Below are 12,378 nucleotides of genomic sequence, written 5' to 3' on the forward strand. Positions count from 1 at the left end.
TATTGTCTTTATATGCCGCAACTTTTTTAATGGTCTTTTGCCGCATTTCATATAGGCCTAAAGTGTTTTACCTATTGTCATTTGTACCAAAATGTAAATCATTAAACCTAAATCAGTAAACCTTCACCTAACCTATTGATTTGGCTTAGTTATTCTCTCCTGAGGAGGACATTGCCACATGAGTGAACTGACTGCAGGTCAGGTGTGTCCTCTGAAATAAAGCAGGGAACCGCTGAAGACTGAACTAGGATCCTCAGGCGAGGGTGTGTCTGAGGTTGAAGGGAGTAGATGTTTGGGAGGTTGTTCTGGGACAGATGGTTATAATGATACCCCAGGCTGCTATAGAAAGCACAGCAACACAGTTTGCCTGCAGGAAACGTTTACATTTTATACATAAGAAAAACCCTATAATGAAAAGGTGATTTAGACGTTTTTGTATTCTCTCATTAGCACAGTGGATGTTTAGGTTGTGGGCTTTCCTGGTCGTTTCCTAGTTGTCATCGTGATCCACGTTGAGTATGTGAGCAAACCGCTGTGGGAATATTCAGCTGTTATTGGGATTGAGATGCGTATTTATTCTGTTTTTAAGTCCAACATTTATTTAGCAAGTCGCAAACTACAGCAAACTCTCTGAAATACTTGATGTTAACAGATTAAAATCTCCAGCTCCGAATTATATTCACAAGGCAATGTGCGGCACTTATAAATAATGCATAGAAATAACACAACCTATTCCATAAATAGATATACAAGGGACTAATTAAGCAGTAATGGCAAGCTCTATGACCTAACACACAAAGACAGAATGTCGGACAGGCTGAAATGGTAGGTAAGTAGTCATGTAGCAAGCGATTCGCCCTCTCTTATCAGGCAGGAAGCATGTTTACATTCTGCCTCTCCCATGTTTGTCTTGGCGAGTGAAAGTCCTGCCAACGGTTATGAGATTTAACTGTATATTTCACGTCAACTAGGCCTAGTCTACGCTTAGAACACTTATGCACAGCTGAGATTATTCTGAGACAGCTGGGTCCTGTCCAAAAACTACCGCTGCACCATCAAGAGCGTCCTGACCCGTTGCATCACGGCCTGGTACGGGACTATCGCCATCCACCACCATAAGGCCCTCCAGCGGGTGGTGAAGACGGCCCAGTACATCAGTGGGACCGTCCTACCATTCATCCAGGACATATACTCAAAGCTGTGTCTGAGGATGACCTGCAGCATCATCAAGGACCCCAGCCACAAGCTGTTCACTCCCTTACCGTTGGGAAGTCTGTATCGAAGCATGAGTTCTGATACCAACAGTCTCCGAGACCATTTTTTTATCAACAAGCAATCAGACTGCTGAACACTTGAACTGGACTGATCACCAGCCCTGATTCTCTGCCCCTTAGCTTGTGTGCACACACACACACACACACACACACATATACACACACACACACACACACACACACTCATGCTACTCACACGTCACAACTGCTGCTATCAGACTGTTATTATGATAGCTAAATTCTGCAAATCTTAACACTTGTCCCCCTTTCCCAAAACGTGTAAATATTGGACTATAAATTGTGCCTTCCTGTTTTATACTTTTGCAAAAAGGTTTATTCTACCGAGTAATTTACTTTATATTCGTATTATTTCTTGTTGCATTGTTTAACAAAGTGTTGATTTGTCTCTTTTGTATGTAGTGATGAGTACTCAATACTCCCTATAAGTATGTTTAAGGTCTGAGTGAACTCTCAAATCTCTAAATGATTTACCCATATGTATAACTGCTAAAAGATACCTTTATTTTAAAGTGTCAATCCACTGATCATTAACAAATGCGTTACCAACATTTATAACTCCTGAAAAGATACACTACATGAACAAAAGTATGTGGACACCTCGTCGAACATCTCATTCCAAAATCATGGGCATTAATATGGAGTTGATCCCCTTTGCTGCTATAACAGCCTCCACTCTTCTGGGAAGGCTTTCCACTAGATGTTGGAACATTGCTGCAGGGACTTGCTTCCATTCAGCCACAAAGAGCATTAGTGAGGTCGGGCACTGAGGTTGGGTGATTAGGCCTGGCTCTCAGTCGGCACTCCAATTCCTCCCAAAGGTGTTTGATGGGGTTGAGGTCAGGGCTCTGTTCCGGCCAGTCAAGTTCTTCCACACTGATCTCGACAAACCATTTCTATATGGCCCTCGCTTTGTGCATGGGGGCATTGTCATGCTGAAACAGCAAACGGCCTTCCCCAAAAAAGTTGAAAGCACAGAATTGTCTACAATGTCATTGTATGCTCAAGATTTCCCTTCACTGGAACTAAGGGGCCTAGCCCGAAACCATAAAAAAAAGCCCCAGACTATTATTCATCCTCCAACAAACTTTACAGTTGGCAGTATGCATTTGGGCAGGTAGAATTCTCCTGGGACCTGCCAAACCCAGATTTGTCTGTCGGACTGCCAGATGGTGAAGCGTGAATCATCACTCCAGAGAACGCGTTTCCACTGCTCCAGAGTTCAGAATTCTTAACTAGCAGAATTCACACAACTTATTGTGCGAAGCTTGTGGAAGGCTACCCAAAATGTTTGACCAAAGTTAAACAATTTAAAGGCAATGCTACCAAATACTAATTGAGTGCATGTTAGCTTCTGACCCACTGGGAATGTGATGAAACAAAATAAAAGCTGAAATAAATCATTCTCTCTACTATTATTCTGACATTTCACATTCTTAAAATAAGGTGGTGATCCTAACTGACCTAAGACAGGGATTTTTTACTAGGATTAAATGTCAGGAATTGTGAAAAACTGAGTTTAAATGTATTTCGCTAAGGTGAATGTTAACTTCCGACTTCAACTGTACATGTCGAGTTATTAAAGTGACCGTGCATAGATGGTAACAACAGAGAGTAGCAGCAGTGTAAAAGAGGGGGGGCGCAAATAGTCTAGGTAACCCTATGATTATATGTTCAGGAGTCTTGTGGCTTAGGGGTAGAAGCTGTTTAGAAGCCTCTTGGACATAGACTTAGCGCTCTGCTACCACTTTCCGTGCGGTAGCAGAGAGAACAGTCTTTGACTATGGTGGCTGGAGTCTTTGAACATTTTTGGGGCCTTCCTCTGACACCGCCTGGTATAGCGGTTCTGGATGGCAGGAAGCTTGGCCCCAGTGATGTACTGGGCTGTTTGCACTGCCATCTGTAGTGCCTTGCGGTTGGATCCCGGGCAGTTGCCATACCAGGCATTGATGCATCCAGTCAGGATGCTCTCGATGGTGCAGCTGTAGAACTTTTGAAGGATCTGAGGACCTATACCAAATCTTTTCAGTCTCCTGAGGGGGAATAGGTTTTGTCGTGCCCTCTTCACGACTGTCTTGGTGTGCTTGGAACAAGGAACTTGAAGATTTCATCCTGCTCCACTGCAGCCCCGTCCTGTGGTCCACAATCATCTCCATTGTCTTCATCACGTTGAGGGAGAGTTTGTTGTCCTGGCACCACACGGCCAGGTCTCTGACCCCCTCTCTATAAGCTATCTCATCATTGTCGGTGGTCAGGCCTACCACTGTTGTCATTGGCAAACTTAATGATGGTGTTGGAGTCGTGCCTGGCCGTGCAGTCAGTGAACAGGGAGTACAGGAGGGGAATGAGCACGCACCCCTGAGGGGCCCCTGTGTTGAGGATCAGCGTTGTCGATGTGTTGTTACCTACCCTTACACCCTGGGGGCGGCCCGTCAGGAAGTCCAGGATCCAGTTGCAGAGGGAGGTGTTTAGTCCCAGGATACTTAGCTTAGTGATGAGCTTTGAGGCCACTCTGGTGTTAAACTGAGCTGTAGTCAATGAATAGCATTAACACATAGGTGTTCCTTTTGTCCAGGTGGCAAAGGGCAGTGTGGCGTGCAATAGAGATTGCATCATCTGTGGATCTGTTGGTGGGGTATGCATATTGGCGTGGGTCTAGGGTTTCTGGGATAATGGTGTTGATGTGAGCCATGACCAGCATTTCAAAGCAGTTCATGGCTACAGATGTGAGTGCTACGGGTTGGTAGTCATTTAGGCAGGTTACCTTAGTGTTTTTGGCACAGACACTATGGTGGCCTGCTTAAAACTTGTTGGTATTACAGATTCGGACAGGGAGAGGTTGAAAATGTCAGTGAAGACACTTGCCAGTTGGTCAGAGCATGCTCGCAGTACACATCCTGGTAATCCGTCTGGCCCCGTGGCCTTGTGAATGTTGACCTGTTTAAAGGTTTTCCTCACATCGGCAGAGAGCGTGATCACAGTCTTCCGGAACAGCTGGTGCTCTCATGCATGTTTCATCCGAGGAGCGTCAGAGCCGGTGTAGTACGATTTGATCTTAGTCCTGTATTGATGCTTTCTTATAAACTTCTGGGTTAGAGTCCCGCTCCTTGAAAGCAGCAGCTCAAGCCTTTAGCTCAGTGCAGATGTTGCCTGTAATCCATGGCTTCTGGTTGGGGTATGTACGTACTGTCAATTTGGGGACAATGTCATCGATACACTTATTGATGAATCCAATGACTGATGTGGTGTACTCCATCGGAGGGAGGAATCCTGGAACATATTCCAGTCTGTGCTAGCAAAACTGTCCTGTAGCTTAGCATCTGCTTTATCTAACCACTTTTTTTATTGAACTAGTCACTGGTGCTTCCTGTTTAATTTTAGCTTGTAAGCATGTATCAGGAGAATAGAATTATGGTCATATTTGCCAAATGGAGGGCGAGGGAGAGCTGTTTGTGTGTGTGGCGTAAATGTGGTCTGGAGTCTTTTAAATTGTATTCCCTCTGGTTGCACATTTAACATGTTGATGGAAATTTGATATAACGATTTAAGTTTCCCTGCGTTAAAGTCCCTGGCTACTAGGAGTGCTGCCTCTGGGTGAGCGTTTTCTTGTTTACTTATGGCGGAATACAGCTCATTCAATGCTGTCTTAGTGCCGGCCTCTGACTGGTGGTATGTAAACAGCTACGAAAAATACAGAAACTCTCTAGGTAGATGGTGTGGTCTACAGCTTATCATGAGATACTCTACCTCAGGTGAGTAATAGCTCGAGACTTCCTTAGATATTGTGCACCAGCTGCTATTTACAAAAATACATAGTCAGCCGCCCCTTGTCTTACCAGATGCCGCTGTTCTATCCTGCCGGCACAGCGTATAACCAGCCAGCTGTATGTTGATAGTGTCGTTGTCCAGCCACGACCTCATGATTCATAAGATATTACAGTTTTGAATGTCCCGTTGGTAGTTTAATCTTCCCGCATAGGTCATCTATTTTATTCTCCAAAGATTGCACGTTTGCTAGCAGAATGGAAGGAAGTGGAGGTTTATTCGATCAGCTACGAATTCTCTGAAGGCAGCCCTTCCTCTGGCCCCTTTTTCTCTGCTTCTTCTTCACGCAAATCACGGGGATCTGGGCCTATAAACATTATGTCCATTCAGAAACGCATCAGTATATCATTCGTGTTGGGCTCGTCAGACTCGTTAAAGGAGAAAAAGGATTCTGCCAGTTTGTGGTGAGGAATCGCAGTCCTGATGTCCAGAAGTTTATTTTTTTCGGTCATAGCGGCAACATTATGTACAAAGTTAAAATATTTTACAAACAACACAAATAAATGAATAAAAAGACGCAATCGGTTGGGGACATGTAGAACGTCAGCCTTCTTCTCCGACGCCATTGTTAGTCAATGCTCCCTTTGTGACTGTCCTATCAATAAATCACAAGAAGATGCATATTGTTAATTACTGTGGGGAAGGCTATACAGACCTTTTCTGACTTCCGAATTGACATTTTTAAATGAAAAGAAGCCTAGTTAATATTTTAAATGAAAGGAGTAGTCTCCTGACAATGAGTTTGTTTTCTGCTATTTAGCCGACTGCTGGCGCTTATTGAAAACACGACTCCAGTCATGCAGGGTGCTCTAGAATGTTATGTTAACTTTCATTTTCTGGGGGTGACCTCCTTAGTGACTCTGGCTTCCTACTGAAATGCTCTCTGGTGGGGTGTCCCTGCTGCTCTGAGATACACACAGTCATGCTACCTCTCTCAGGGCCTCTCTCTGGCTATGAATTATGTCCGCTTCAAAGTGGTGTAGGAGGCAAGGTCTATGATATTATTAATGTGATCTTTAAGGAAAACAAATGTGTAAAAGTTAACGACAAGATAACACAATTATTGTCTGTAGTGACGCCTCTAGCACTGAGATGCAGTGCCTTACACCGCTGCGCCACTCGTGACCCTGTATACATTTCTATAAGTAGATAGACCCCGTATAAATTTAACGCACCAGTTAAGAATTTGGCTTAAATTATTTGACTCTGTCATAACGCCAATCCTTCTATATGGCAGCAAAAGTTGGTGTCCCTTTTACAATCATGGGATAAAAATCCCACTGAAATTTTACACCTGGAATTTTTGGGGTGTGCACAGAAATGCACCAATCCTAGCCTGTATGGCAGAATTTGGGAGATTCCCTCTAGCACTCCAAATTGGAAAAAAAAAGAGCCACCAAATTCAACATGCAACAATTTCAACAATTATACTGAGTTACAGTTCATATAAGGAAGTCAGTCAATTGACATGAATTCATAATGCTCTAATGTATAGATTTCACATGACTGGGCAGAGGCACAGCCATGGGTGGGCCTGGCAGGGCAACCAATCAGAATGAGTTTTTCCCCACAAAAGGGCTTTATTACAGTCAGAAATACTTCTCAGTTTCATCAGCTGTCCGAGTGGCAGGTCTCAGACGATCCCGCAGGTGAAGAAGCCAGATGTGGAGGTCCTGGGCTGGCGTGGTTACACGTGGTCTGCGGTTGTGAGGCCGGTTGGACCTAAAACGATGTTGGAGGCAGCTTATGGTAAAGAAATGAAGATTAAGTTCTCTGACAACCGCTTTGGTGGACATTCCTGCAGACAGCATACCAATTGCATGCTCCCTCAACTTGAGACATCTGTGGCATTGTGTTGTGACATAACTGCACATTTTAGTGGCCTTTTTCCCCCAGCACAAGGTGCACCTTTGTAATGTAATGTTCGTGCTGTTTAATCAGCTTATTGATATGCCACACCTGTCAGGTGGATGGATTATCTTGACAAAGGAAAAATGCTCACAAGCAGGGATGTTAACAAATTTGTTTGCAAAATCTGAGAGAAATAAGCTTTTTGTTCATTAGGAACATTTGTGGGCCCTTTTATTTAGGCTCATGAAACATGTGACCAACACTTTACACTTTATTTATTTTTGTTCAGTATATACGTTTTGCCATAGTGTAGAGAAATGTTTGCAGTTTTTAACATGATCTCTGAGTGAGGGGACAAAATTGATGGTGGCCCCCTTGGTGGGTAATTCGACCAAGATTACTACACGTTTTTAGACAGCTGGCTGCTAGACTAATTTACAAATCTAAAAAATGTTAGCTGATACGGCTTACTGAGTGTCTGTTAGTGACTGACATAATAAGAAATATACTACTGATGCATAACCAAATTTAGAAATAGCAATTTGTTTATTCTACTATTCCTAACTCTCAAATTGGTTTTGAGGGAGTTCTTTTTTTCACCTCTAAACTGCAGAGATTCACTTCCAGGCACACACTTTTTTTTCTTTTTTCATTTGAACCATTTTTTGTCTATCTAGGTTTCCATCCAGTTGGTGACAGATTTTCATGCTAATATTCAAAAATCTGCATAATTTAAAAAAATTAGTTTTCCTACCAGTAGTGTGTTTACACAAAACTGACTTGTTGCGGATAAAAATCAGTGCGGGATGACACAGTGCACAATATATACTTTTTTTGCTTAAGTTTTCATGTACTGAATAAAAAAAATCTAAAGTTCAATGTATTTCAATTAACAGGTGTGCCTTGTTAAAAGTTAATTTGTGGCTCAAATGGATTAAGGAAAGAAATTCCAATCAGTTGTTGTGACAAGGTAGGGGTGGTATACAAAAACCAAGTCCATAATATGGAAAGAGCAGCTCAAATAAGCAAGAGAAACGACAGTCCATTACTTTTAAGACATGAAGGTCAGTAAATCCGGAAAATGTCAAGAACTTTGAAAGTTTCTTCAAGTGCAGTCGCAAAAACCATCAAGGTCTATGATGAAACTGGCTCTCATGAGGACTGCCACAGGAAAGGAAGACCCAGAGTTACTTCTGCTGCAGAGGTTAAGTTCATTAGAGTTACCAGCCTCAGAAATTGCAGCCCAAATAAATGCTTCACAGAGTTCAAGTAACAGACACATCTCAGAATCAACTGTTCAGAGGAGACTGCAGGAATCAGGCCTTCATGGTCAAATTGCTGCAAAGAAACCACTACTAAAGGACACCAATAAGAAGAAGAGACTTGCTTGGGCCAAGAAACACAAGCAATGGACATTAGACTGGTGGAAATCTGCCCTTTTGGTCTGGAGTCCAAGTTTGGAAACAAAAATCGCAACCGCCGTGTCTCACAAAGACTGGTGACACTGTGATTTATTTAGAATTGAAGGCACACTTAACCAGCATGGCTACCACAGCATTCTGCAGATATACGCCATCCCATCTGGTTTGAGCTTAGTTCCACTATCATTTGTTTTTCAAAAGGACAGTGACTCCACACACCTCGTCTGTGTAAGGGCTATTTGACCAAGAAGGAGAGTGATGGAGTGCTGCATCAGATGACCTGGCCTCCACAATCACCTGACGTCAACCCAATTGAGATGATTTGGGATGAGTTGGACCGCAGAGTGAAGGAAAAGCAGCCAACAAGTGCTCAGCATATGTGGGAACTCCTTCAAGACTGTTTAGAAAAGCATTCCAGATGAAGCTGGTTTAGAGAATGCCAAGAGTACAAAGCTGTCATCAAGGCAAAGGGGGACTATTTTATATAAAATATATTTTGATTTGTTTAACACTTTTTTTTTCTATTTTTTTTCCCTACATGATTTCATATGTTTTAACAGCTTTGATGTCTTCACTATTATTCTACTATGTAGATCAATAAAACCCCTTGAATGAGTAGGTGTGTCGAACCTTTGACTGGTAAGATTATTATGGTTAAGAGCGAGGGTTTGTTTTTCAAGCATCGATCCTCATGTCATCAGAATAAGACCATGGTTTTTTATTTTTTATTGGAAAGGCGCATCAAGATCACGTGCACTTTCCTTTTGACCTAGATAAGTATCACCAAATTTCAGAACTATCTTGCCTTTTTTAAGAACTTTTTTAAACTTCAAATGACAGTATATTGTTAATGTGCACCAGTCTGTTTCAGACCTGGACCCGTTTCAGCAGCTACGCTTGTCTTAAATTATGTGTTAAATTGCTTCGATCATAGGAATCACTGTGCTGCCATATTTATAGACCTATCCAAGGCCTTTGATTCTGTCAAGCATCCATTTTTTTACATTTTAGTCATTTAGTAGACGCTCTTATCCAGAGCGACTTACAGTAGTGAATGCATACATTTCATTTTCATTTCATGCATTTTTTGTACTGGCCCCCCGTGGGAATCGAACCCACAACCCTGGCGTTGCACACACCATGCTGGCATTGCAAACACCATGCTCTACCAACTGAGCCACAGGGAAGGCCATCCTCTACTCAATCAAAGGTTGTCTGAAATGGGTCTCGACCAGGTGTCTTGCAAGTGGTTTGGGAACTATTTGTCAGACAGGGCACTGTTGTATATTACTAAAGGTGTCCCTCAGGTCAATTTTTGGGACCTTTCCTCTTCACTATTTATTGGTCTATTTGCAAAAACCTGTAACGGTCATCTGTATGCAGATGACAGCGTTATGTACGCAATGGCCCTACTGCTGACCAGGCTATGTTAACTTCTGCAATCTGATTTTGTTTTCTTGCAGAAAGCCCTTGTTTAACAATTGGTACGTCATGCGGGGGAAAAACATTAAGTATACTCTATATACAAAAGTATGTGGACACCCCTTCAAATGTAGTGGTTTCGACTATTTCAGCTACACACGTTGCTGACAGGTGTATAACGTCGAGCACACAGCCATGAAATCTCCATAGACAAACATTGGCTTTAGAAAAATGGCCTTACTGAAGAGCTCAGTGACTTTCAACGTGGCACCGTCATAGGATGCCACCTTTCCAACAAGGCAGTTTGTCCAATTTATGCCCTGCTAGAGCTGCCCCAGTCAACTGTAAGTGCAGTTAAGTGGAGACATCTAGGAGCAACAATGGCTCAGCCGCAATGTGGTAGGCCACAAGCACACAGAACAGCACTGCCGAGTGCTGAAGCACGTAGTGCGTAAAAAAATTGTCTATCCTTGGTTGCAACACTCACTACTGAGTTCCAAACTGCCTCTGGAAGCAACGTCAGCACAAGAACTGTTTGTTGGGAGCTTCATGAAATTGGTTTCCATGGCCGAGCAGCCACACACAAGCTTAAGATCACCATGTGCAATGCCAAGTGTTGGCTGGAGTGGTGTAAAGCTCTTAACACTACAGCATACAATGACATTCTAGACTATTCTGTGCTTCCAACTTTGTGGCCCATTCCTGTTTCAGCATGACAATACCTCTGTGCACAAAGCGAGGTCCATACAGAAATGGTTTGTCAATATCGGTGTGGAAGAACTTGACTGGCATGTACAGAGCCCTGACCTCAACTCCATCAAACACCTTTGGGATGAATTGGAACGCCGACTGCAAGCCTGGCCTAATCGCCCAACATCAGTTGCCGACCTCATTAATGCTCTTGTGGCTGAATGGCAGCAAGTCCCCGCAGCAATGTTCCAACATCTAGTGGAAAGCCTTGCCAGAAGAGTGGAGGCTGTTATAGCAGCAAAGGGACCAATTCCATATTTAATGATTTTCGACTAGTAGACGTTCACATACACTACATGACCAAAAGTATGTTTTTTTAAATTCTCGTAGAAATATTTCAGATTGTTTACACATATATTATTATATATATTTGTTGTACTTTTTACCCCTTTTTCTCTCCAATTTTGTGATATCCAAATGGTAGTTAGTCTTGTCCCATCGCTGCAACTCCCGTCCTGACTCGGGAGAGGGGAAGATCGAGATCCAAAACACGACCCCGCCAAGCCGCACTGCTTCTTGACACACTGCTCACTTAACCTGGAAGCCAGCCACACCAATGTGTCGGAGGAGACACCGTTCAGCTGGCGACCGAAGCCAGTGTGCATGCGCCCGGCATCCCTGCCGGCATCCCTGCCGGCATCCCTGCCGGCATCCCTGCCGGCATCCCTGCCGGCATCCCTGCCGGCATCCCTGCCGGCATCCCTGCCGGCATCCCTGCCGGCATCCCTGCCGGCATCCCTGCCGGCATCCCTGCCGGCATCCCTGCCGACATCCCTGCCGCCCTAACCCGGACGACGCTGGGCCAATTCACATCTTAGGCACTGCATTTGACCTATAACCTTGACGTCGAGTCAGTTTTAGACTATGCTACTTCTAGCTCTGATAAGGGTGTGAAATGCAATCGGTCAATGCTGGGTTTTACTTAATGTTAAATGTCTAACGTGTGGGGAGTTGAAGAGGCCTATTTACAGAGCAAAAACTGAAAGCTCTCTTTTGAAAGCGCTCTTTTAATGAGTGGAATGCTAAAATGTTAATTCAGTCAAGGGCGCATTTTTATAGTTTGGTTTGAGAGAGAGGCTTTTTGTGTGTCCGTCCATGCGTGCGTTTGTGTTTTGATCTGATATCTCTCGAACGGCTACATGAAAACTAGTCAGTCCAATTCCCTCAGTGGTCTCTAAACGGGTGACAACCGCAATTAGTGAAATGGAGACCTTCCTGGTGACAGTCCTTGTCATGGGCATGGTAAAGAACTCCCGTTAGATAATACTGGAGCACAGATCTTATGTTTGCAGCTTCCTTCTTTGCCACCCTCTTTTCCCAAGACCGCTGCCCAGTTCTAATGCGATGCCAGCATTTCATCAACAACGCTACCGCCAACCTAAATGACCCGTTTATAAGAAATGTTCTTACCAGCCTGACGTCAGCATTTGATCAGGTCTTTGTGCCATACAAGGAAAGGAAAGGGGGATACCTAGTCAGTTGTACAACAGAATGCCTTCATACTGAAATGTGTCTTCTGCATTTAATCCAACCCCTCTGAATCCGAGAGGTGCGGGGGGGCTGCCTTAATCGACCTACGCGTTGATGATTCCTTGATGTTATGGAAGGTTAGGCTGGGGTTAACTACATTATCAAAAGTATGTGGACACCTGCTCGTCGAACATCTCATTCCAAAATCATGGGCATTTATATGGAGTTGTTCCCCCTTTGCTGCTATAACAGCCTCTACTCTTTTGGGAAGTCTTTCCATAAGATGTTGGAACATTGCTGTGGGGACTTCCATTCAGCCTCGAGCATTAGTGAGGTCGGGCACTGAT

General features: G+C 43.7%; 1 protein-coding gene across 2 annotated transcripts in view; it reads left to right on the forward strand.

Moving 5' to 3' along the window:
• Positions 1–12,378, forward strand: part of osbpl5 (oxysterol binding protein-like 5) — a 117,968-nt gene that overhangs the window by 18,489 nt on the left and 87,101 nt on the right. The window lies entirely within an intron of this gene.

The sequence above is a fragment of the Salmo trutta genome, chromosome 7, assembly GCF_901001165.1.
Source record: "Salmo trutta chromosome 7, fSalTru1.1, whole genome shotgun sequence".
In the NCBI taxonomy this organism is placed as follows: domain Eukaryota; kingdom Metazoa; phylum Chordata; class Actinopteri; order Salmoniformes; family Salmonidae; genus Salmo; species Salmo trutta.